The following is a 27621-nucleotide window of genomic DNA, read 5'->3' as shown; positions in this document are numbered from 1 at the left end:
AACATGAAAACTTTAGGAGGCATGTTCAAAGGGACTGGACTTCCTTAATGGTTCTTTTAATCTCTCCCCTAGAGGGGCAACCATATTTTTGGAATAACTTATTATTCCTTGTTTAATTTAATGGTATATAAAAGAGACATAAAAAGTGAGTGAATATTGCAAAGTAGAAAGTTATACTGCATTCTCAAATTTTTTCATGATATTCTTTATTAGGGTATCATTGATATACACCCTTATGAAGGTTTCACATGAAAAACAATGTGGTGACTACATTCACCCATATTAACAAGTCCCCCCCATACCCCAGTGCAGTCACTGTCCGTCAGTGTAGTAAGATGCCACAGTGTCACTACTTGTCTTCTCTGTGCTACACTGTCTTCACCATTAGCACCCCACACACACCGTGTGTACTAATCCTAATAGCCCTCAATCCCCTTCTCCCTCCCTCCCCAACTGTCCTCCCCCACCCCTCCCCTTTGGTAAACGCTAGTCCTTTCTTGGAGTTTGTGAGTCTGCTGCTGTTTTGTTCTTTCAGTTTTGTTTTGTTGTTATACTCCACAAATGAGGGAAATCATTGGTATTTGTCTTTCTCTGCCTGACCTTTTTCACTGAGCATAAGATCCTCTAGCTCCATCCTTGTTGTAAATGGTAGAATTTGTTTCTTTATTATGTCCAAATAGTATTCCATTGTGTATCTGTACCACCGCTTCTTTATGCATTCACCTTTTAATGGACACTTAGGTTGCTTCCATATCTTGGCTATTGTAAATAGTGCTGCAATAAACATAGGGGTGCATATGTCTTTTTGAATCTGAGAAGTTGTTTCTTTGGGTAAATTCCTAGGAATGGAATTCATGGGTAGAATAGTATTTCTATTTTTATTTTTTTGAGGAACCTCCGTATTGCTTTCCACAATGGTTGAACTAGTTTACATTCCTACCAGCAATGTAGGAGGGTTACCCTTTCTCCGCATCCTCTCCAGCATTTGTTGTTCCTAGTCTTTTCTATGTTGGCCATCCTAACTGGTGGGAGTTGATACCTTATTGTGGTTTTAATTTGCATTTCCCTGATAATTAGTGATGTGGAGCATCTCTTCATATGCCTGTTGGCCATCTGAATTCCTTCTTTGGAGAAGTGTCTGTTCATACCCTCTGCACATTTTTTAACAAGGGTATTTGCTTTTGAGTGTTGAAGCATGTGAGTTCTTTATGTATTTGGATGTTAACCCCTTGTCAGATATTTACAAATATCTTTGTAATACCTTGACAGATATGTCATTTACAAACATATTCTCCCATACTATAGGAGATGGTGTTCTGCAGATGGTGTCCTCTGCTGTAGGGAAGCTTTTTAGCATGATGTAGTCCCATTTGTTCATTTTTGCTCTTGTTTTCCTTGCCCAATGAGATGCTTTCAGGAAAAACTTGCTAATGTTTATATTGAAGAGATTTTTACCAATGTTGTCTTCTAAGAGTTTTATGGTTTCATGACTTATATTCAGGTCTTTGATCCATTCTAGTTTACTTTTGTCTATGGGGTTAGACAGTAATTCAGTTTCATTCTCGTGCATGAAGCTGTCCAGTTTTGTGAACACGAGTTGTTGAAGAGGCTGTCATTTTCCCATTGTATATCCATGGCTTCTTTATTGTATATTGGGTTCATATCTGGGCTCTCTACTCCATTCCATTGGTCTATGAGTCTGTTCTTCTGCCAGTACCAAATTGTCTTGATTACTGTGGCTTTGTAATAGAGCCTGAAGTTGGGGAGCATACCCCCCCTGCTTTATTCTTCCTTCTCAGGATTTCTATGGCTACTTGGGGTCTTTTGTGGTTCCATATGAATTTTAGAATGATTTTCTATTGATATTTTGAAAGGGATTACATTTAATCTTTAGATTGCGTTAGGCAGTATTGCCATTTTCACAATATTAATTCTTCCTGTACATGAACACAGGATGTATTTCCATTTATTAGTATCTTCTTTAATTTCTCTCATGAGTGTCTTGTAGTTTTCAGGGTATAGGTCTTTCACTTCCTTCATTAGGTTTATTCATAGGTATTTTATTCTTTTTGATGCAATTGTGAATGGAATTGTCTTCCTGATTTCTCTTTCTGCTAGTTCATTGTTAATGTATAAGAATTCAATAGATTTCTGTGTATTAATTTTGTATCCCACAACTTTGCTGAATTCAGTTATTAGATCTAGTAGTTTTGGAGTGGATTCTTTAGGGTTTCTTTATGTAAAATATCATGCCATCTGCAAACAGTTACAGTTTAACTTTTTACTTGCTCATTTGGATGCCTTTTCTTTCTTTGAATTGTTTGATAGCCATGGCTAGGACCTCCAGTAATATGCTGAATAAAAGTGTGAACTGTGGGCATCTTAGTTTTTTTTTTTTTTTGAGAGTGCATATGTTATATTTATTGATCAAATGGTTGTTAACAACAATAAAATTCTGTATAGGGGACTCAATGCACAATCATTAATCAACCCCAAGCCTAATTCTCAACAGTCTCTAATCTTCTAAAGTATAATGAACAAGTTCTTACATGGTGAACAAATTCTTACATAGTGAATAAGTTCTTACATGGTGAACAGTGCAAGGGCAGTCATCACAGAAACTTTCGGTTTTGATCATGCATTATGAACCATAAACAATCAGATCAAATATGAATATTCGTTTGATTTTTATACTTGATTTATATGTGGATCCCACATTTCTCCCTTTATTATTATTATTATTATTATTTTTAATAAAATGCTGAAGTGGTAGGTAGATGTAAGATAAAGGTAGAAAACTTAGTTTAGTGTTGTAAGAGAGAAAATGTAGATGATCAGGTGTGTGCCTGTAGACTATGTGTTAAACCAAGCTAGACAAGGGCAACAAAACATCCATGGATGCAGAAGATTTCTCTCAAAACTGGGGGGGAGAGGTTCGAAGCCTCACCTCTGTTGATCCCCAATTTCTCACCTGATGGCCCCCCTGCGACTGTGCCTGTCTTAGGTTGTTCCTCCCTTGAGGAATCTTACCCATCTCTGGCTAACCAGTCATCTTCCGGGGCCATACAGGGAGATGTAAAGTTGGTAAATGAGAGAGAAGCCTTATTGTTTGAAAAGGTTAGCTTTTTACTTCTATGCAGATTTATGCCCTGTGGCTTCTATGCCCAGCATTTGTCTTGAGGTAACTTTAGCACTTGGAGGAATTATGATACTCGGTAAATTCGATATGAGGCACGAATTCTATTTAAGGGTTGTAATTAGGAAGGAAGAAGAAAAGCTATAGAGGCAGCAGACAGAAGAAAACATGGGGAGATTGATTATTTCTTTGACATATCTTCTTGTAGAGTAATTTAAGCATGTATAGGTTTTAAAATACTAATTAAATTGCACACACACATTAACATAACAGGAATACAGTTATATAACCAAAGCATATCTATAATTACCAGACATCTCCAGTGAGGCCAAGAAATCCAGTTAGCCATCCTAGGCATTTGTGAGAATTTGTCTATGATATGATGGATATCGTCCAACTGTACTTGCACAGTCTGAGAGAAATCAGACAAATTATAACAGCCCATTCCTCGGAATTGTTCACATCCCATATGTTCTTTTAACAGTAGATAGTCTATAGTCGCAAGATTTTGGAGTGCTGCAACTTGCACTTCTCCTAATTCTTGGTTGACTTCCAACAGTATAGATCCAGTCAAATTTGTTGTTTTACTGTATGCACAGGCCAGCTTGGATATCTCCTTCTTCATTCCAATGGCAAGTCCAGGAACCAGTGGGATGAATGCAGCTACAACTGCAGCATTGCCTGGATCTTTGCTGAGGTTTTTCGATGATCATCTTCTGGTATGACTCTTCCAGAGAGTGCTGATGTTGAAAGTTCTTCTTAATATCATATCTTAGTTCATTTTCTGGGTAGCCAAATTAGGCTTTGATCCTCTGTATAAATACAAACAGACCCTTTGCCCACACTTTGATCTGCCCTTTATACCATTGTGTAGAACTCATTGGAGGTCACCACACAGGAACTACTTTTTTTTTTTTTTAAGAGAAAAGAATATTATCAGAAAAGTGTACCTCCATAGCCAATCATCTGACACCCTTTAAGTGATCAGAGTTAACGATATTTAAAGCATGCATTAATCGTTGATTTACAGTTAGTTTTAACCTATCATGGAGTAATACCCCTTTTCTTTCATTTTTTTTTTTATCTTTAATCTACACTTACATGAAGAATATTATGTTTACTAGGCTCTCCCCTATACCAGGTCCCTGCTATAAACCCCTTTAGAGTCACTGTCCATCAGCATAGCTAAATCTTGTAGAATCACTACTTGTCTTCTCTGTGTTGTACAGCCCTCCCCTTTCTCCCAACCCCCCATGCTTGCTGATCTTAATACCCGCTTCTTCCTCCCCCCCCTTATCCCTCCATGCCAACCCATCCTCCCCAGTCCCTTTCCCTTTGGTACCTGTTAGTACATTCTTGGGTTCTGTGATTCCGCTGATGTTTAGTTCCTGCAGTTTTTCCTTTGTTTTTATACTCCACAGATGAGTGAAATCATTCGGTATTTCTCTTTCTCTGCTTGGCTTATTTCACTGAGCATAATACCCTCCAGCTCCATCCATGTTGCTGCAAATGGTAGGATTTGCCCTCTTCTTATGCCTGAGTAGTATTCCATTGTGTATATGTACCACATCTTCTTTATCCATTCATCTACTGATGGACATTTAGGTTGTTTCCAATTCTTGGCTATTGTAAATAGTGCTGCAATAAACATAGGGGTGCATTGGTCTTTCTCAAACTTGATTGCTGCGTCCTTAGGGTAAATTCCTAGGAGTGGAATTCCTGGATCAAATAGTAAGTCTGTTTTGAGCATTTTGATGAACCTCCATACTGCTTTCCACAATGGTTGAACTAGTTTACATTCCCACCAGCAGTGTAGGAGGGTTCCTGTTTCTCCACAGCCTCACCAACATTTGTTGTTGTTTGTCTTTTGGATGGCAGCCATCCTTACTGGTGTGAGGTGATACCTCAATGTAGTTTTAATTTGCATTTCTCTGATAATTAGCGATGGGGAGCATCTTTTCATGTGTCTGTTGGCCATCTGTGTTTCTTTATTGGAGAACTGTCTGTTCAGTTCCTCTGCCCATTTTTTAATTGGGTTATTTGTTTTTTGTTTGTTGAGGCGTGTGAGCTCTTTATATATTCTGGACGTCAAGCCTTTATCGGATGTGTCATTTTCAAATATATTCTCCCATACTGTAGGGTTCCTTTTTGTTCTATTGATGGTGTCTTTTGCTGTATGGAAGCTTTTCAGCTTAATATAGTCCCACTTTTTCATTTTTGCTGTTGTTTTCCTTGCCCGGGGAGATATGTTCAAGAAGAGGTCACTCATGTTTATGTCTAAGAGGTTTTTGCCTATGTTTTTTCCACGAGTTTAATGGTTTCATTGCTTGCATTCAGGTCTTTGATCCATTTTGAGTTTCCTTTTGTATATGGGGTTAGACAATGGTCCAGTTTCATTCTCCTACATGTAGCTGTCCAGTTTTGCCAGCACCTTCTGTTGAAGAGACTGTCATTTCGCCATTGTATGTCCATAGCTCCTTTATCAAATATTAATTGACCATATATGTCTGGGTTAATGTCTGGATTGTCTAGTCTGTTCCATTGGTCTGTGGCTCTGTTCTTGTGCCACTACCAAATTGTCTTGATTACTATGGCTTTATAGTAGAGCTTGAAATTGGGGAGTGAGATCTCCCCTACTTTATTCTTCTTTCTCTGGATTGATTTGGCTATTCGGGGTCTTTGGTGTTTCCATATGAATTTTTGAATTATTTGTTCCAGTTCATTGAAGAATGTTGCTGATAATTTGATAGGGATTGCATCAAATCTGTATATTGCTTTCGGCAGGATGGCCCTTTTGACGATATTAATTCTTCCTAGCCACGAGCATGGGATGAGTTTCCATTTGTTAGGGTCCCATTTAATTTCTCTTAAGAGTGACTTGTAGTTTTCAAAGTATAGGTCATTCACTTCTTTGGTTAGATTTATTCCTAGGTATTTTCTTCTTTTTGATGCAATTGTGAATGGAATTGTTTTCCTGATTTCTCTTTCTATTGGTTCATTGTTAGTGTATAGGAAAGCTACAGATTTCTGTGTGTTGATTTTGTATCCTGCAACTTTGCTATATTCCGATATCAGTTCTAGTAGTTTTGGGGTTGAGTCTTTAGGGTTTTTTATGTACAGTATCATGTCATCTGCAAATAGTGACAGTTTAACTTCTTCTTTACCAATCTGGATTTCTTGTATTTCTTAGTTTTGTCTGATTGCCATGGCTAAGACCTCCAGTACTATGTTAAATAACAGTGGGGAGAGTGGGCATCCCTGTCTAGTTCCCGATCTCAGAGGAAAAGCTTTCAGCTTCTCACTGTTCAGTATAATGTTGGCTGTGTGTTTATGATATATGGTCTTTATTATGTTGAGGTACTTGCCCTCTATTCCCATTTTGCAGAGAGTTTTTATCATGAATGGATGCTGAATTTTGTCAAATGCTTTTTCAGCATCTATGGAGATGATCATGTGGTTTTTGTTGATGTGGTGGTTGATGTTGATGGATTTTCGAATATTGTACCATCCTTGCATCTCTGGGTTGAATCCCACTTGTTCATGGTGTATGATCCTTTTGATATAGTTTTGTATTCGGTTTGCTGATATTTTATTAAGTATTTTTGCATCTACATTCATCAGGGATATTGTTCTATAATTTTCTTTTTTGGTGGGGTCTTTACCTGTTTTTTGTATTAGGGTGATGTTGGCTTCATAGAGTGACTTTGGGAGTATTCCCTCCTCTTCTATTTTTTGGAAAACTTTAAGGAGAATGGGTATTATGTCATCTCTGTGTGTCTGATAAAATTCCGAGGTAAATCCGTCTGGCCCGGGTGTTTTGTTCTTGTGTAGTTTTTTGATTACCGTTTCACTTTCTTTGCTCGTAATTGGTTTGTTTAACTTTTGTGTTTCTTCCTTGGTCAGTCTTGGAAAGTTGTATTTTTCTAGGAAGTTGTCCATTTCTTCTAGGTTTTCCAGCTTGTTGGCATATAGATTTTCATAGTAGTCTTTAATAATTCTTTGTATTTCTGTGGAGTCTGTCGTGATTTTTCCGTTCTCATTTGTGATCCTGTTGATTTGTGTTGATTCTCTTTTTCTCTTAATAAGTTTGGCTAGAGGCTTATCTATTTTGTTTATTTTCTCGAAGAACCAGCTCTTGGTTTCATTGATTTTTGCTATTGTTTTATTCTTCTCAACTTTGTTTCTTTCTTCTCTGTTCTTTATTATGTCCCTCCTTCTGCTGACTTTAGGCCTCATTTGTTCTTCTTTTTCCAATTTCGATAATTTTGGTGTTAGACTATTCATTTGGGATTGTTCTTGCTTCTTCAAGTGTGCCTGGATCACTATTTAGTTTCCTCTTAAGACTGCTTTCCCTGCGTCCCACAGAAGTTGGGACTTTTTGTTATTCTTGTCATTTGTTTCTATATATTCCTTGATCTCTTTTTTAACTTGTTCATTGATCTATTGATTATTTAGGAGCATGTTGTTAAGCCTCCATGTGTTTGTGAGCCTTTTTGTTTTTTTTGTAGAATTTATTTCTAGTTTTATACCTTTGTGGTCTGAAAAGTTGGTTGGAAGAATTTCAATATTTTGGATTTTGCTGAGGCTCTTTTTGTGGGCTAGTATGTGGTCTATTCTGGAGAATGTACCATGTGCACTTGAGATGAATGTATATCCTGTTGCTTTTGGATGTAGAGTTCTATAGATGTCTATTAGGTCCATCTGCTCTACTGTGTTGTTCAGTGCTTCCGTGACCTTACTTATTTTCTGCCCAGTGGATCTATCCTTTGGCCTGAGTGGTGTATTGAAGTCTCCTAGAATGAATGCATTGCAGTCTATTTCCCCCTTTAGTTCTGTTAGTATTTGTTTCACATATGCTGGTGCTCTTGTTTTGGGTGCATATATATTTAGAATGGTTATATCCTCTTGTTGGACTGAGCCCTTAATCATTATGTAGTGTCCTTCTTTATCTCTTGTTACTTTCTTTGTTTTGAAGTCTATTTTGTCTGATATTAGTACTGCAACCCCTGCTTTCTTCTCGCTGTTGTTTGCCTGAAATATGTTTTTCCATCCCTTGACTTTTAGTCTGTGTATGTCTTTGTGTTTGAGGTGAGTTTCTTGTAAGTAGCATATAGATGGATCTTGCTTTTTTTTCCGTTCTATTACTGTGTGTCTTTTGATTGGTGCATTCAGTCCATTTACATTTAGGGTGACTATTGAAAGATATGTACTTATTGCCATTGCAGGCTTTAAATTCATGGTTACCAAAGGTTCAAGGTTAGCCTCTTTAGTATCTTACTGCCTAACTTAGCTCGCTTATTGAGCTGTTATATACACTGTCTGGAGATTCTTTTCTTCTCTCCCTTCTTATTCTTCCTCCTCCATTCTTCATATGTTGGGTGTTTTGTTCTGTGCTCTTTCTAGGAATGCTCCCATCTAGAGCAGTCCCTGTAAGGTGTCCTGTAGAGGTGGTTTGAGGGAAGCAAATTCCCTGAGCTTTTGTTTGTCTGGGAGTTTTTTAATCCCACCATCATATTTAAATGATAGTCGTGCTGGATACAGTATCCTTGGTTCAAGGCCCTTCTGTTTCATTGCATTAAATATATCATGCCATTCTCTTCTGGCCTGTAGGGTTTCTGTCGAGAATTCTGATGTTAGCCTTATGGGTTTTCCTTTATAGGTGACCTTTTTCTCTCTAGCTGCCTTTAAAACTCTTTCCTTGTCCTTGATCTTTGCCATTTTAATTATTTTGTGTCTTGTTGTTGTCCTCCTTGGATCCTTTCTGTTGGGGGTTCTGTGTATTTCCGTGGTCTGTTCGATTATTTCCTCCCCCAGTTTGGGGAAGTTTTCAGCAATTATTTCTTCCAAGATACTTTCCATCCCTTTTCCTCTCTCTTCTTCTTCTGGTACCCCTATAATACGGATACAGATATTGTTCCTTTTGGATTGGTCACACAGTTCTCTTAATATTGTTTCATTCCTGGAGATCCTTTTATCTCTCTCTATGTCAGCTTCTATGCGTTCCTGTTCTCTGGTTTCAATTCCATCAATGGCCTCTTGCATCCTATCCATTCTGCTTATAAACCCTTCCAGAGTTTGTTTCATTTCTGTGATCTCCTTTCTGGCATGTGTGATCTCCCTCCGGACTTCATCCCATTTCTCTTGCGTATTTCTCTGCATCTCTGTCAGCATGTTTATGATTTTTATTTTGAATTCTTTTTTCAGGAAGACTGGTTAGGTCTGTCTCCTTCTCTGGTGTTGTCTCTGTGATCTTTGTCTGCCTGTAGTTGCCTTTTCATGGTGATAGGAATAGTTTGCAGAGCTTGGACGAGTGAAGGCTGGAAGAACTTCCCTTCTTGTTGGTTTGTGGCCCTCCTCTCCTGGGATAACAGCGACCTCTAGTGGCTTGTGCTAGGTAGCTCCGCCCAGACAGGGCTTCTGCTTCCTGCCTGGCTGCTATGGAGTTTATCTCCGCTGTTGCTGTGGGTGTGGCCTGGTTCGGGCCTCTGCTCCAAAGTGGTGGAGTCGCTTTGGAGGGGGAGCGGCCTGGAGGCTATTTATCTCTGTAAGGGTCTTCCGTGCTCCCTGCGGCCCAGGGGCTTAGGGTGCTCAGAGTTCCCCGGATTCTCTACTGCTGGATTAAGTGTCCTGCCCTACCCCTTTAAGACTTCCAAAAAGCACCCGCCAAAACAAAACAACGACCACACACACACACACAAAAAAAATTTTTTTTAATAAAAAAATAAAAAATAAAAAATGGCCACTCGTTTTTCTTTATTCTCTGGCGCCAGTCTCAGGCATCTGCTCACCGGTCTTGCTGCCCTGTTTCCCTAGTATTGGGGTCCCTATCCCTTTAAGACTTCCAAAAAGTGCTCGCCAAGACAAAACAGCAAAAAAAAGAAAAAGGCCACTTGCTTTTCTTAAGTCCTCCAACGCTAGGCCTCCCGTACCCTCTCACCATTCTTCCTGCCCTGTTTCCCTAATATCCAGGGCCCCGCGCATGCACTGTGTCTGTGCTCTGGTCTGGATGGCTGGGGCTGGGTTTTCAGCAGTCCTGGACTCCCTCCCCATCCCACTCTGCCTACTCTTCTCCCGCTGTGAGGTGGGGGGAGGGGCGCTTGGGTCCCGCCAGGCTGGGGCTTGTATCTTACCCCCTTTATGAGGCACTGGGTTCTCGCAGGTGTGGATGTGGTCTGGATGTTGTCCTCTGTCCTCTGGTCTTTATTCTAGGAAGAGTTGTCTTTGTTATATTTTCATAGATATATGTGGTTTTGGGAGGAGATTTCCGCTGCTCTACTCACGCCGCCATCTTGGCTCCACCTCAGCATCTTTGTTTTGTTCCTGATCTTAGAAGGAAAGCTTTCAGTTTACTGTTAAGTATGATGTTGGCTGTGGGTTTGTCATATATGGCCTTTATTATGTTGAGGTACTTGCCCTCTATGCCCATTTTTTTATTGTTTTTATCATGAATGGATGTTGAATTTTGTCAAATGTCTTTCAGTATCTATAGAAATGATCACGTGGTTTTTGTTGATGTGGTGGATTGTTTTGATGGATTTTCTAATATTGTGCCATCCTTGCAACTGTGGAATAAATCCTACTTGAAAATGATGGATGATCTTTTTGATGTATTTTTGAATTCAGTTTTCTAATATTTGGTTGAGTATTTTTGCATCTAAGTTCATCAGGGTATTGGTCTGTAATTTTCTTTTTTTGTGATGTCTTTCCCTGGTTTGGTATTAGAGTGATGCTGGACTCATGGAATGAGTGTAGAAATATTCCCTCCTTTTCTACTTTTTGAAAAACATTAAGGAGAATGGGTATTTGTTCTTCACTAAAGGTTTGATAAAATTCAGCAGTGAAACCATCTTGTCCATGGCTTTTGTTTCTTAGGTAGTTTTTTCATTGCCAATTCATTTTCGTTGCTGGTAATTGGTCTGTTCAGATTTTCTGTTTCTTCCTTGGTCAGCCTTGAAAGGTTGTATTTTTCTAGAAAATTGTACATTTCTTCTAGGTTATTCAGTTTGTTAGCATATAATTTTAATAGTATTCTCTAATAATTCTTTGTATTTCTGTGGTGTCCGTAGTTATTTTTCCTTCTTCATTTCTGATCCTGTTTATGTGTGTAGACTCTCTTTTTTTTTTAATCAGTCTGGCTAAGGGTTTATCTAATTTGTTAATTTTCTCAAAGAACCAGGCCTGCTTTCATTGATTCTTTCTGTTGTTTTATTCTTCTCAATTTTATTTATTTCTGCTCTAATCTTCATTATGTCCCTCCTTCTACTGTCGTTGGGCCTCATTTTTCTTCTTTTTCCAGTTTCGTTAATTTTGAGTTTAGGCTGTTTGTTTGGAATTGTTCTTCTTTCCTGAGGTAGGCCTGTGTTGCAAACTACTTCTCTCTTAGCACAGCCTTTGCTGCTTCCCACAGCTTTTACAGTGTTGGGTTATTATTTTCATTTGTCACCATATATTGCTTAATCTCTATTTTTATTTCATCATTGATCCATTGATTAATTTGGAGCATGTTGTAAAGCCTCCATGTGTTTGAAGGCTTCATTTTTTTCTTTGCGCAATTTAGTTCTACTCTCATACTTTTGTGGTCTAAGAAGCTGCTTGGTAGAATGTCAATCTTTTTAATTTACCAAGGCTCTTTTTGTGGTCTGGTATATGATCTATTCTTGAAAATGTTCCATGTGCACTTGAGAAGAATGTGTATTCTGCTGCTCTTGGGGAGAATGTTCTGGAGATGTCTATTAGGTCCATTTGTTCTAATACATTGTTCAGTGCCTCTTTGTCCTTATCTCCTTAGTTATTTTCTCTCTGGTTCATCTCTCCTTTGGAGTGAGTAGTGTGTTGAAGTTTCCTAAAATGATGGCATTGCATTTTATTCCCCCTTCTAATTCTGTTAATATTTGTTTCACAAATGTAGGTGCACATATATTCATAATGGATATATCCTCTTGTTGGACTGACCCCTTTATCATTATGTAATGTCTTTCTTTGTCTCTTGTGACTTTTTTGCTTTGAAGTGTATTTTATCTGATACAGGTAGTGCAACTCATACTTTTTTCTCCCGATTAGTTCCGTGAAATATCATTTTTCCATCCCTTCACTTTTTGTCTATGTATGTCTTTGGGTTTGAAGTGAGTCTCTTGTAAGCAGCATATAGGCAGGTCTTGTTTTTTTATTCATTCAGTGACTCAATGCTGTTTGATTGTTGCATTCATACCACTTACATTTAGGGTGATTATTGATAGGAATGTACTTACTGCCATTGCAGGCTTTAGATTTGTGGTTACCAAAGGTTCAAGGGTAACTTCCTTACTATCTAACAGTCTAATTTAACTCACTGTGTATGCTATTACAAACACAATCTAGAGGTGTTTTTTTTGTCCTTTTTCTTCCTCCTCCATTCTTTATATATTAGGTATCATATTCTGTACTCTTTGTCATTCCCTTGACTGACTTTCAGTTGATTTGATTTTGCATCTGCTTAGTATTAATTGCTTTACTCTTTTTACTGTGGTTTTATTTCTTCTGGTGACAGCTATTTAACCTTAGGAACACTTCCATCTATAGTGGTCCATCCAAAATACACTAGAGATTGTTTATGGGAGGTAAATTCTCTCAGCTTTTGCTTATTTGAAAATTGTTTAATCCTTCCTTCAAATTTAAATGATAATCTTTCTAGGTAGAGTATTCTTGGTTCAAGGCCCTTCTGCTTCATTGCATTAAATATACCATGCCACTCCCTTCTGGCCTATAAGGTTTCTGTTGAGAAGTGTGATGATAGCCTGATAGGTTTTCCTTTTATGTGATCTTTTCTCTCTCTCTAGCTGCATTTAAAAGTCTGTCCTTTTCTTTGATCTTTGCCATTTTAATTATTATATATCTTGGTGTTGTTTTCCTTATTCCCCTGTTTTGGGGGATATGTGCACCTCCATGGCCTGAGAGATTAACTCCTTCCCCAGATTGGAGAAGTTTTCAGCAATTACATCCTCAAAGACACTTTCTATCCCTTTTTCTCTCTTCTTCTTCTTCTGGTTCCCCTATAATGTGAATATTGTTCTTTTGGATTGGTCAGATAGTTCTCTCAATATTCTTTCATTCCTAGAGATTCTTTTATCTCTCTGTGCCTCAGCTTCTTTGTATTCATCTTCTCTAATTTCTAATCCATTTACCATCTCCTCTACTTCATGTAATCTGCTTTTAAATCCTTCCATTGTATGTTTCATTTCAGATACTGAATTCTTCAACATTTGTATCTCATTCCTGAATTCCTCCCTGATTTCCTGAGTATTTTTCTGTATCTCTGTGAGCATGTTTATGATTTTTATTATAAAACAGGTTTTAGAAATATCGATTTGTTCAGTTTCACTTGGCCCTTTTTCTTTTGTTTGTGGGATTTTGTTTTTAACCAGGTTCTTTTGATGTTTCATATTTGTATGTAGTGCCCTCTAGTTTCCAGAAGCTCTACTCTCTGGAGCTTCTCAGTCCCTGGAGTGATGTTGGGGGTTGCAGGGGAGTGGCACTGGTACCTGGAGGGATGGAAGAGCTGTTTCTTACTTCCTGGCTGCTGTGCCTTTCTCCATTGCCAGACCCAGTGGGCCAAGCATACAGGTGTAAGTCTCTAGGCTTTGTGTTTGTAGCTCCCATAGGCAGGGCCTTCCTCTCCCTGGTCTGACACCAGGATAGTGGCTGCCATTTTGTAAGCCAGTGCTGGCTGGCCTGGACAGAGGCACAGCAGACTGTATACCATGGTGGGGGGCCTCAGAGCTGAGTAGCCAGCCAGGGGAATGGAGCACCTGAAGCTTCTGAATGTTCCCCACCTGCTTAGCAGAGTGCACCCAGACAATTTTGTCCACCTCTCCTTTCTCCTGAGCTGGAAGCTCTGTTCAATCCTTGCCTCATTAGCAGTGCTTTCATTGTTATGAAGTCTCTCAGACTGCCTGCCTTTCTTTTGTCCCAGAGCAGCCACATGTAAATCCTTGTTTTTCACAAGCATCTGGAATCTCAGTCTCTTCAAGTATTCCACCTCTCTTAGCTTTCCAACCCCACTAATCTCCAGAGCACCATGCAATGTGGGTTTGTGCCCCCTGAGCAGATCTCCAGGGCTAGGTGTTTAGCACTCCTGGGCTTCCACTCCCTCCCTGCTCCATTTCTCTTCCTCCTGTTGGTGAGCTTGGGGGTGGGAAGGACTTGAGTCCTGCTGGATCATGGCTTTGGTATGTTACTCTGTTCCATGAAGTCTGTTGTTTTCTCTAGGTCTATGCAGTCTGGTGCAGCCTTCTTTCCTTTTGCTCTTTCAGGATTAGTTGTATTAATTATATTTTCATATCATATGTGGTTTGGGGAAGAGACCTCTGTCTCATCTCCCATGCCACTATCTTTAATCCAGCTTCTTTTCATGATATTCTATAAGGGAAAAAATATTATACAGATGTGATGACATTAATTATTCTTTAATATGAGTACTAAGTGGAATAAAAGTGTTGTATGAAAAGATGCAGATCCCTCTGTCTCTCTCTCTCTCTTGCACTCTCACCTTTTGTGTCATAAAAATGTAAAAAATTGCTTGTTTAGTACCACTCATTTTTCTAATGAGATTAGTTCTTGGTATTATTTAGATAAGGAAAAAAACATATTGTTTATGCAGTGTACATGAAATATAAACTCCAGAACCTTTTTAAGAAGGTTTTGACTAGGGCCCAGGATCTAGCCTTTGAATAAAAACAGTGGTTCATTGACTTCTCATTTTTTATAGCTTTAAAATACACCACATCTGAAGCACCATAATGACAAATGATTGGCCAGATAGGAATCAGCAGTTCTCATTCTCTAACATAGTTAGCTCTATATTCTCAGAAGCCCATATTTTGTATACAAACACAGATTAGAAGGCTTAAAATGGACTATAATTATATATACATATACATACATATACTGCATTTTTGATAGATAAATATGTATAGTTAGGTGATTGTATGTGTGTTTTGATTATTTTAGTAGGAAAAAATTAATTTTGAATTTTAATCTGCTTACTCTGAGTAAAAACGTACATGGTATGTCTCTGTCACACCAGCATTTGGATCACGTTTACAATTCATGGAGTACTACCTGAATTGTGGTCCCTGCAAGATGCCTAGTCCCTGAAATATCCATTACTGTGAATTGGAATTCCTGTGAATAGGATATTTTTTTGAACCACTGACTAGAAGATTCACATTCATTCCCACTTTCACATTTCCAATCTTTTTATTCATTGATGACAAAAATTTATCTGAGATGTAGTAAGAAGAGCAATATTAATGAAACATAAAGTTATAAGTGGATAGCAGCATTACTGATTGAGTAAAATAGGGTGTGCTATTAATAAAAAATGAATTAAATTGCTATTCACTTCCATCAATCATTACACTCAAATTCTCTACATAACATTCAATAAATAATTTTTTTAAATTAAATTCTTTACCTTGGATCTTTAAAAGAATATTTGACTCATTATATTTCCTTTTTACTCACATATTTGTTCAAATCTGTGATTTTTCATAAATTAACTGGTCTCCATTACTCCATTTCATTAATATTTTTTACTCCATTACTTAACAACAACCCCAAATTGTGTCATTTGCCCCCAAAACTGAGACTTAATCACAGCTGTTACTTATTCCAGGAATGTGACCTTTTAACAGCTAATCAGGAATTTTCTGGTCAGCACTAATGAGGTAATCTGTCACAAGGGCCCAAAAGATGAGAAAATCTACATGGTAAGACCCTTTGCTCTTACCCGTAAGGGAAAGATGCCCTACCCAAAACAATCTCTTATTTTCTTTACTCTATTGTCTTGTCCTACTCTCCTGCCTATAACAACCTATTTTGTATGACTCTAGGAGTATCTTTCTATTTACTTCATAGAGTACTGCCCAATTCATGGACTTAATAAAGCCAATTAGATCTTCAAATTTACTCAGTAAATTTTTTTTAACATTACTTGTCATATTTAAGAATCTATTTTAAAAATTAAAGAATTGTGTTTATAAGAATCTTAAAAATTACTTTGACAGATGTTCAGAACTTTAAAAAAATTATAATAAAGCTGAAGTTGTCATTATGAATTAGACCAGGTTATGACATATTTTATCTGATCTGACATAACTTTCCTGATTTATGGAATGGGTAAGTAGCAATCTAGCAAAGGATCCTAAAACTCCTCTTCCATCAAGACTTGAAGGTGAAAAACACCCCCCAAAAACAGTCTCATTTTTCATTAAATGGGAAGTGTCACTGAAAGCAATATTTTACATGTTTTTTTCCTCATGGAGACCTGAATTATTCGAAAATAGCAGTCCTGATATTGAGTGGAAATTTAGCACTTTGAATTTAACTGTGTTTCTTTGGTAATTTTAAACATGCACCTTTATGGGCTCTTCTATTCATATTTAATGTAGAATTGGAACTTAGGAATATAAAAGAAGGAAAATACATAACATTGTATGAAATATTTTAAAAAATCAACCCTCTTTTATGCTCTATTTTGTATTACCTATTAAAGTACCACAGTAATTTTAATAATATGTAAATTTTAATACTTTCCATCTCTGTTTTCCTTCTCACAAGACAAAAGTTAAAACCCTGATATTAAGCCACAGTCACAAAGAAAAAAAAGACAAGGGGAAAAAAAAGAAATGAAGACACTAATAAAAGGGATGGAAAACTTCCTAATTACACAGTGCAGTGTGCAGAGAATTATCCTTGAACTTCCTTAGCATTTTGTGAGCTGAACTTTGGTGTTGATTAGGAGCATCCTTCATTAACTATATCTGCAACTTAAATTCTTTCCAATTCAGCATTTAGTGTTCAGAAACAAACAAGAAATAACCATAACCCTCAAAAATTTCTATGATAAAGATAAAACAATTGCTGTAAATATAGATTCAAAATTCTATGAAAGTATGAAAAAATATCTTTTGTATTTATTTGGTTTAGGAAGATGCTTTTTGTTGGACATTTTATTTTCCTTGAGATCCAAATCCAAATCTACTTTACAAAATTCAAAATAACATTTTTGCAGCAAATATTACATACTATAATGTTTAAAAACAGCAAATAAGAACTTCAGAGTTTTTCAATCATATAGACCTGGAAGAATATATCTGACCCCCAAATTCAAGAGCTCATAATACATAACCACTTCATTCATTAACAGGACTACACTGAGTATTCATAATAGAAAGATCATACTTACCTGTTATTACAGATTTTCACACTTTCCTTTAAAGACCCGTAAAACACTGCTTAAATTCATCTGCCAAATGCCATACAGTGACACTAAACTTCTTAAAATTTCAGGATTGTTGTTCTGGCAGTTTCCTTACCAGTTGTTAACAATATCAATTCCTTTAAGTTATTAAACATAATATCATTGAAAAAATCTTTATTAAAGTTATTATTGATGATATTGTCATTTCAAATGAACACTCTATGCATAGATACATAGATGAGAGAGGGAGAGAAGAAGGAAAGAGAGAAAATACTCCCTTTAACTATTTAAAGTCAGAGTAAAGTTTTTGAATGTAATGATTAATAAACATATGAATAGAAAAGAATATGTATCTAATGAACTGAAATGAAAATAAATCCTAAGAAATATCTAACTGTAGCATTTAAAATATTGAGTTTATTATCAGATACATCAGAAAATACTCATCATTAAAGTAAAGAAATAGAAGATGAAGACATAATAAACAGGGAACATCTCAATGTAATAAATAAAACATATGAGCTGAATACCTGATGAAAGCCAAAGACATTAAATTATTCATGTGTTTATACCATCTATCTAAAGTGTGAACTTGACACAGATGAGGAACAGCTTGGCATTAATCATTTCAGATTAGTGCTTATAACAGTAACATTGTTACAAGTAATATTAGTGGTTTAAAAAAATACTAGACATAATTTCTTAGAGTAGTTTTAGTTTGCAGAAAAATATAAAAGAAATTATAGAGGGTTTCTGTATTCCTAAGGTGCCCTTATGTCCCCACTCAGTTCCCTTATGATTAGAATTTTGATTGATGTGGTCAGTACATTTGTTGTAATTGATGAATCAATATTTATACATTGTTTTTAACTAAAGCCCATCATTTACCTTAGAGTACACTCTATATTGTGCAGGCTTATCATTTTGACAGATGCATGTCATGTATCCACAAAAATAGTATCATACAGTTCTGCACTCCACCTCCCCCAACCTCTAGAAAACCATTATCTTTTTTATTGTCTCTATAGTTTTGTCTTTAACAGAATGCCATAAAATTGGAATCATACACTGTGTAGACTTTTTGTATTTACTTCTTTCATTTGGCAATATGCATGCAAGTTTCCTCCTTGTCTTTTTGTAGTTTGATAGTGCATTTCTTTTTAGTACTGAATAATATTCCAGTGTATAGATGCACCATAGTTTATTCATCCATTCACCTATTGAAAGACATCTTGATTTCTTCCAGTTTTTGGCAACTATGAATAAAGTTGCTGTAAACATTCTTGTGCAGATTTTTATACGGACATGTTTTCAACTAATTTGACTAAATACCTAGGAATGTTAGTTGCTGGATCATATGATAAAACTATGTAGGGTAAGACCTTTGTAGGGAGTTGCCAGACTGTTTTTCAAAGTGACTGTTCCATTTTCCATTCTCTTCAACTAAGAATGAGAATTACTGTTGCTCTGCACCTCACCAGCATTTTGTGGTGTCAGAGTTCAGGATTTTAGTCATCCTAATAAGTGTGTAGTGGTATCCTATTCTTTTTGCAATTTTATAGTGTATATGATGTTGACTATTTTTTCATGTATTTACTCACTATGTATGTAAGGTGAGGTGTTTGTTTAGATCTTTTGCCCACTCTTCACTGAGTTGTTTTCTTATTGTTGAAATTTTGGAATTCTTTGTATGTTTTGGGTACCCATCCTTTCTCAGAAATGATTTTGCAAATATTTTCTCTTATTCTGTGGTTTGTCTTTTCATTCTCTTGACAGTGTCTTTCACAGAGCAGAAGTTTCTAATTTTAGCGGTATTCAACTTAATAATTTTCTTTCATGAATGGTGCTTTTGCTATTATATTAAAAAGTTCTCACCAATCTAGTCACCTAGATTTTAAACTATATTATTTTGTAGAGGTTATAGTTTTGCATTTAACATTTAGGTCTATGATCCACTTGGAATATTTTTGGGGAGAATGTGTGATTTGAGTGTCTAGATTCATTTATTTGCATATGGGTGTCTAGTTGTTCCAGTGCCATATGTTGAAAAGTCTATTTAGTCTCCATTGCATTGCCTTTGCTAAAGAACAGTTCTTCTACTTGTGTGAGTCTATTTCTGGTCTCTCTGTTCTGTTCTATTTATCTGTTTATTCTTTTCCCAGTACCACCCCATCTTGATTTCTATAATTTTATGGTGGGTCTACAAGTCAGGTGGTGTCAGTCCTTCTACTTTTTCCTCTTCAATATTGTGTTGGCTTTTCTGGGTTTTTCCCTTTCAATGTAAACTTTAAAATAAATTTTTCAATAGCCACAAAATAACTTTCTGGGATTTTGACTGGAATTTTTCTGACTCTGTGGATCAGTTTAGGATGAGCTGATATCACACCATTATCAGGTCTTCCTATCCATGAACATGTAGTATCTCTCCATTTGTTCAGATATTCTTTGAGTTATTTCATCAGACTTTTGGAGTTCTAGATCTTGTACATTTGTACATACATTGTTAGATTTGTTACCTAAGTTCTCTCTCTCTGTTTTTTTTTTTGGTGCTAATCTGTTGTGCTTTCAAGTTCACATTCCAAATGCTCGTGTTGGTATATAGGAAAGCAATTAACTTTTGTGTGTCCTGAGCCCTTGCTGTAAACACTTATTTTTCCAGTAGTTTTTGTGTTTTTCTTGGTTGATTCTTTGGGAATTTTAGCATAGTCAATTATGTCTATGTGAAAAAAGATAGTTTTTTATCTTCCTTCCAAATCTGTATTTTTTTTTCCCTTTTGTTGTCTTATTGCTTTACCTGGGACTTCCAATGTAATGTTGGGTAGGAGTAGTGAGAGGGAAACTTCTTGCCTTGCTCATCATTGTCAGATAAAGCATCTGTTTTATTACCATTAAGCATGATGTTAGTTGAAGTTTTTTTTGCAGATGATCTTTAGAAAGGTTAAGAAATACCTTTCTGTTACTAGTTTGCTGGTAGGTTGTTCTGTAATCAAAATTGGATGTTGGCTTTTACCAGATGCTTTCTGTTCTATTTATATGGTCTTACAATTTGTCTTTTTTTATTCTTTTGATGTGTATTAGTGGTATTTTTAAGCTCCTCTCTACACAAAGTAGTGATGGAAATGTAAAAAAAAAGTAAGCAAATAAAAATAACACTGATATCTGTCTCTGATGAAGAAATTCAATCCATGAAAACTGTGCTATATGCTTGGTATGGGCTATACATATACAAATAGCAAGAGTGAGTCACAGTGATTTCCTCTAGAAATATGCTAAATTGATATAAATATAGCAAAATAAAAATAAAGTGGAGTTATAGCTTTTATAAATTATGTATTTCAGTTTACAAAACAAACATGTTTGGTGCATAGATATTTACATATTTTTGGTGAACACCAGTCAACTTACTGGTTAATGAAGGCAAATATTTAACCCTAAAGCTAGCATTAAATAATATATTCACATAAGTATCTGTTTTAAATAAGTCAACTCCACAATCAAATTAAACTATATCAATAAACTTATTTGAACATGGGTCATAAGAAGTCACTATATTAGGCAAAAGTGGTAAATACATGGAAACATAAATCACAGCCATTATTTAGAGAACTTAATTCTATTTAGACAACTGATACATAAATGAATGCATTATTGTTTACATATATTATTTTAATATCAGTAAAATACAAAATACAAGAAATGAAAAATCTCAAGCAAAAACTGTCAATTTATAAAGACATTAATTATTTTGGCTTTCAATGGAAGGAAAAGATCAATAATGTTGAAATATGTATCACTTATACCAATTAGATTTATAATAACAGACTTGGCTATTGCATTCCCTGATGTTTAAATATTTTTATTCTCTTTTTTTCCCACCAAATAAATTACACACTCCATAACATGCACCAAAGATGACTCATGATGTAACTTTAAGGCCACCTTTTAATCATTATCTCCCAGTATAGTCCATTTCCTGCTTCTTCTACAGACTATCCAAACAGGTGGATTAGTGGTTTTTAACCTGAAAATGTTCTATGGCATCACATACCAGTTGTTACTGAGACTGATGTAAGCCCAAGACGCCAACAATGACCTAACAGTTTGCTTGAAAACAAAGTAAATCCCAAGCCACACACAAAAATAGAATAAAATAAATTAAAAACTAGAGCTAAAAATGAGAAGAGAAGAAGCTTTTTAAAAACATCATTTAAACACTTGGATTTAGTAGTACCTAAATGCATCACTTCACTACTTTAGATTTTCAATTTTCTTGAAAAAAAGGAAAGAAGATTTTTGATATTTGATTACTTGAATTCTGTCACTTGTATCTGATAGAATTTTGATTAATTTAGAAGTATATATTCCATTAAATAATACTTGTTGCTACTTAATACTTTTCAAGACTATGTTTAACATCTATTTCTCTGTGTATCAATGTGAAGAGTCAAAACATTATAATTGTAATTCCCTATATGTCATTTAGAGATACTCATTTTTGTGTGAGATCTTAAGCCTATCTGCTTAATTAGCACCCATAGCTAAAAGTAAAAAGTCTTTTTTGACTTCTTAAGTGAATTTTGAAGTATATTCTTAGAGCTGCAGACCAACAGATATATTAAAAATATAATCATATATATATATATATATTAATAGATATTTATTGACCTCCTGAAATGTATAAGGCAGTATGTGTTATGGGTATACAAAAGATTTAGAATAATTTCTACAGTCATGGAACTTATAGTCTTTTATGGGTTATAAAACATGTTCTCAAATAGGTAAAATGTAATGCAGAATACAATCATCACCACCGTCACCACAAAAGATCCAGTTAAATCACCGCCAAATTTTAGAAAATAGTGGATGAAAACTAACACGAGATTCTGCACACATTTCAAAGGAGATGGAATTGATTGGATCTCCTTTCACTGCATTGAAGATTTAAACTATTTCACTATATTAAATGTATTACCTTTTTTCTACATACTAGTCATTCATTCGGTGTTGAGTGGCTAGCCTAGAAATTATATGTTCCATGTAATTACTTCTTTAAAGAGGAAAATCAACCTGAACTGCAGAATAGGCTGATAAAGGCTTACAGAAGACCAAGAAACAAGTATTTTTATGAAATAAATGTTTCTCATGATGGTTCATTGATGAACCCAGCATAACATCTGAAATGCTTTTAAAATTCAGATTCTGGGACCTTGTGACCAGTCAATTGGAGTTTTCCTTCTTCTGGGTAAATTAAGAAAATAACAAAGGTTGCCAAGGGTTCTCCACTTATCATTTTGAAAATTGGACAGAAATAATGACTCTTTCTGGTTTTTTCAACCAAGACATATTGCTGTGCCTCTATTTAGGAAGCAAAGCAAATCTTAAACCAAGGTTTTGTTTAATAGGAAAGAAAGGGAACTGCCCTCCCTTCCCCACTCTGCTGCTCTGATGCTGCTCTGAAGTAAGTTTTAAAGATGCTTGTCAGCTGGATCACTCTTGCTCTCTTGGATTTTCAAAGTTGGAGCAATTCTGGAGTTCTCTGATGAGAACTAAACCTATTGTCTTGGACAATAGTTGTACTTTGAGCTCTTTGTCAATATTATTCAATCTCTTTATTATCTGGAAGAATTTCTCAAATGTTCTTATCTGCTATATGCACCCGTTAACCTTTCTAATTTTATGATGTTTATCGGACTTTATTCTTAACAAGAAGGAGTATCTTATCAGATATGTCCATAGTTCAATGAATTCTGGAGTAATAGATAAGGCAAATATCCAGTCCACATTTTAAAAATGAGAAACCTATTATTCTGCATTGTTCTCTCACTTCCTCTGAATTACTATTGCCCAAGCTTCTTTGGACGAATTATTCTTCTTAACACACAGAAGACTGAAAGTTATTAGAAAATTAATCTTTCTAAATTATTATATATCTCTTTGAATCTTAATTCAATTTTTAAATATTTACTTGATGCACCAGTTTTTACATCTGCCATTTCTTTGATATATTAGATAAGGCAATAAGTATGATAATATTTCATTGTTAGCTAGAAGGCTCAAGGTGCTTATTTTCACAAATTTATATAGCACATCTATAAAAGCCTTAAAAAGGCTGAAAGTGAACACCATATTTTTTGTGAGGACAAAATGAAACAATGAAACCCAAAACTTTCAGCTCAACAATCAATCTTCCCAACCACAGCAAAATGGAGCTCTTAGATAAAAAGTGAGGAACACAGAAAGAGGAGGCCCTTTTTGTCCCTGCCCACTTCATATATGACTCATAAATATTATGTAAGCATCTGGGGCTGGAGCTCCTGCAGTCATCCTACGACCATGAGCAGAGATATCATCAATACCCTCAAAAAATAGGACAGTGGACAAATGGCAAGTTTCTGGGCCCTTGATTACACTGTTGAGCCACTAAGCGAATTCTGGAACATTCTGAGGCAGACCTTTTATCTACTGAGACTATGAATGGTGTTTGTGTTTTTGCAGCCAAAATCACCTTAATTAATACAATGCCCTTTATAACCTGACCCCATTATTGGAACATTCAATTTTCACACTATAGTCTAATCACACACTACTAGCCACCCAAATTACACTTTACCATGACATAATTCTACCCATATTTGAAGACATCTAGTTCAGATGTCACTTGACACCTTCCCACATGATGAAGCTAAATACTCTCTCTTCTCTGTTCTCAAACATCTTTATGAATGTTACAGCCCTTATCAAAATAAATTGCAAATATTTCATTATAGATTAAGGGACAGCATAATGGCTATATCTGTGAGCTGTTATTGTATTTCCCAGCATCAAGAATAGAGCTTAGAATATAATAAATATTTAATATATGTATGTTGGCTAAATTAAATTTAAATAGATAAAATTTCAAATAAATTAATCTATAAGTCTGAGTTCCCTTGGAATTCATACTCTAATAAGGACAGAAAAATGCCTATTAAAATAGATGGTAAATGGCACTTCTAAGAATTCAAATAACTTGTAGTGAATTTGAGTCCCTAACCCAGTCAACTTATTCAGGAAGAGGCTGGGATGAACATTACAATTATATGGTAGCTATCATATACAGGAGACATTCCCCACTATAGGATAACACAGTGTAGACATTTTCTGAATGGAACTGATACAGAACAAATGCCATCGAGTTCCAATAAATAAGAGAGTAATGGTGACTAGGGCTGTCTTTCATTTTTCCTTTCAGATTAATGCTGAAAACTCTTCAAAATTCCAAAGCTTTGTATATAGTAGCCAAGACACAGCATGCCAGGGAGACTTGAAATGACATCTTCACTTAAAATAGCAGATGTTTGCTTCACAGTGTGAGAGAATAAGTGTGTAAATTAATTTAATACACTTAGAAACAGAGCCTGTTTTATGAATGAAGAGTTTATCGTCTGCTACCAACATTGCAAAAGACTTTTGCCAGGTTGGTGGAAACCGTTCTGTCTTTCAGGAAAATTCAGAAGAGTTCCATGTAAATTTATCTTTGAACTGTCTTTGAACAAACTATGTACAAAGCAAATTAATAGTGCAAACAAAAACTAGAGAAGGAATATTTTCCCACTTAGGAAAATAAAACATACTTAAGGGTATTTAGGTAAAAACAATTAGCTAATTATTTATGATCTATTTATTATAGGAGACAATTGGAAATTAAATGTATTTACAAATCATTAGCATTTAGATAAAATTATCTTGAATGCTATGTATTTGCATATGCATATTAGACATAGAATGACTTTAAAACTTTTATCAAACAGACATTTCATCAAATCATAGTATCATACCCCCAATTAATTAAAGATAATGTGTTTTTACTATGACAACCTGCATGAAAGAGAATTGTATTGATAAACTCACTATGCATTGTATTCTTTTAAAAGAGAAACCATGGATGCAACTTAAGACACAAAATATGTAAAGCTAAATACGCATATTTCAGTAATGAGTACCTGACCCATACAGTAGTTACATTTTAATTATGGGAAGATTTTGAATTTAAAGGTGGACCACAAATATTATTCTGTTTATAATGTATTTGTTGTAAAATTCTTCCATAATAACTTTTGTAAATAAAGTGACAAAAGATGAGTAAAATGATGTAAATGTATGTAAATTTATGACCATTATTTCATTATAAAATATCCACTGAACAGAAAATTCTTGGCTATTTTTTTATCCATTTAATGCTAAGGAAAGTTATAATACAGTTAAGAATAAATTTAATTACTATTATAAGAATCAATTTAATTACTTTTTTGGTGTCATTAATATACATTTATATGAGCAACATTGTGGTTACTAGATTCCCCCCATTATCAAGTCCCCACCACATACCCCATTACAATCACTGTCCATCAGCATAGTAAGATGTTATATAATCATTACTTGTCTTCTCTGTGCTATACTGCCTTCCCTGTGCCCCCTACTACATTATGTGTGCTAATTGTAATGCCCCTTATTACCCTTATCCCTCCCTTCTGTCCAACCCACCCCAGTCCCTTTCCCTTTGGCAACAATTAGTCCATTCTTGGGTTCTGTGATTCTGCTGCTATTTTGTTCCTTCAGTTTTGCTTTATTCTTATGCTCCACAGATGAGTGAAATCATTTGGTACTTGTCTTTTTCCACCTGGCTTATTTCACTGAGCATAATAACCTCTAGCTCTATCCATGTTGTTGCAAATGGTAGGATTTGTTTTTTTCTTATGGCTGAGTAATATTTCATTGTTATATGTACCACATCTTCTTTATCCATTCATCTACTGATGAACGCATAGGTTGCTTCCATTTCTTGGCTATTGTAAATAGTGCTGCAATAAACATAGGGGTGCATATGTCTTTTTCAAACTGGGCTCCTGCATTCTTAGGGTAAATTCCTAGGAGTGGAATTACTGAGTCAAATGGTATTTCTATTTTTAGTTTTTTTGAGGGACCTCCATACTGCTTTCCACAATGGTTGAGCTAGTTTACATTCCCACCAGCAGTGTAGGAGGGTTTCCCTTTCTCCGCATCCTTGCCAGCATTTGTTGTTCCTATTTTTTTCCATGTTGGCCATCCTAACTGGTGTGAGGTGATACTCATTGTGTTTATTTTTATTTTGATATCTTTTATGTACAATTACTTGAACAACATTATGGTTACTAGACTTCCCCTATTATCAAGTCGCCCCCACATACTCCATTATAGTCACTGTCCATCAGCATAGTAAGATGCTATAGAATCATTACTTGTCATCTCTGTATATACTGCCTTCCCCCATGTCCCCAACCCCCTACATTATGTATGCTAATCATAATGCCCGTTTTTCCCCTTATCCCTCCCTTCCCGCCCATCCTCCCCAGTCCCTTTCCCTTTGGTAACTGTTAATCCATTCTTGGGCTCTGTGAGTCTGCTGCTGTTTCGTACCTTTAGTTTTTTCTTTGTTGTTATACTCCACAGATGAGTGAAATCATTTGATACTTGTCTTTCTCTGCCTGGCTTATTTCTCTGAGCATAAAACCCTCTAGCTCCATCCATGTTGTTGCAAATGGTAGGATTTGTTTGGTAATGGCACAAGAACAGACCCATAGACAAGTGGAACAGACTAGAGAGTCCAGATATAAATCTAAGCATATATGGTCAATTAATATATGATAAAGGAGCCATGGATATAAATAGGGAAATGACAGCCTCTTCAACAGCTGGTGTTGGCAAAACTGGACAGATACATGTAAGAGAATGAAACTGGATTATTGTCTAACTCTATACACAAAAGTAAACTCAAAATGGATCAAAGACCTGAATGTAAGTCTTGAAACCATAAAACTCTTAAAAAAATATTGGCAAAAATCTCTTGGACATAAATATGAGCAACTTCTTCATGAACATAATCTCCCTGGGCAAGGGAAACAAAAGCAAAAATGAACAACTGGGACTATATCAAATTAAAAAGCTTCACTGTGGTTTTAATTTGCATTTCCCTGATAATTAGCAATGTGGAGCATCTTTTCATATACCTGTTGGCCATCTGAATTTCTTCTTTGGAGAATTGTCTCTTCATATCCTCTGCCCATTTTTCAGTAGGGTTATTTGCCTTTTGGGTGTTGAGGCATGTGAGTTCTTTATGTATTTTGAATGTTAACCCCTTGTGGGATATGTCATTTACAAATATATTCTCCTATACTGTAGGATGCCTTTTTGTTCTGTTGATGATGTCATTTGCTATACAGAAGCTTTT

The 27621-nt window shown here is 35.7% G+C and overlaps 1 long non-coding RNA gene across 2 annotated transcripts in view; it reads left to right on the top strand.

The window, feature by feature from the left end:
• The first annotated feature begins 2499 nt into the window (after positions 1 to 2499).
• Positions 2500 to 27621, top strand: part of LOC130682864 (uncharacterized) — a 308951-nt gene continuing 283829 nt past the window's right edge. For both annotated transcript variants that reach the window (XR_008996260.1, XR_008996259.1), the window contains exon 1: positions 2500 to 2773. This is a non-coding gene — a long non-coding RNA (uncharacterized LOC130682864). The remainder of the gene's footprint in view (positions 2774 to 27621) is intronic.

Source organism: Manis pentadactyla, chromosome 3 (assembly GCF_030020395.1).
Source record: "Manis pentadactyla isolate mManPen7 chromosome 3, mManPen7.hap1, whole genome shotgun sequence".
Classification (NCBI taxonomy): domain Eukaryota; kingdom Metazoa; phylum Chordata; class Mammalia; order Pholidota; family Manidae; genus Manis; species Manis pentadactyla.
The sequence above is the reverse complement of the archived record's forward strand: the minus strand, read 5'-3'. Positions and strand labels throughout refer to the sequence as shown.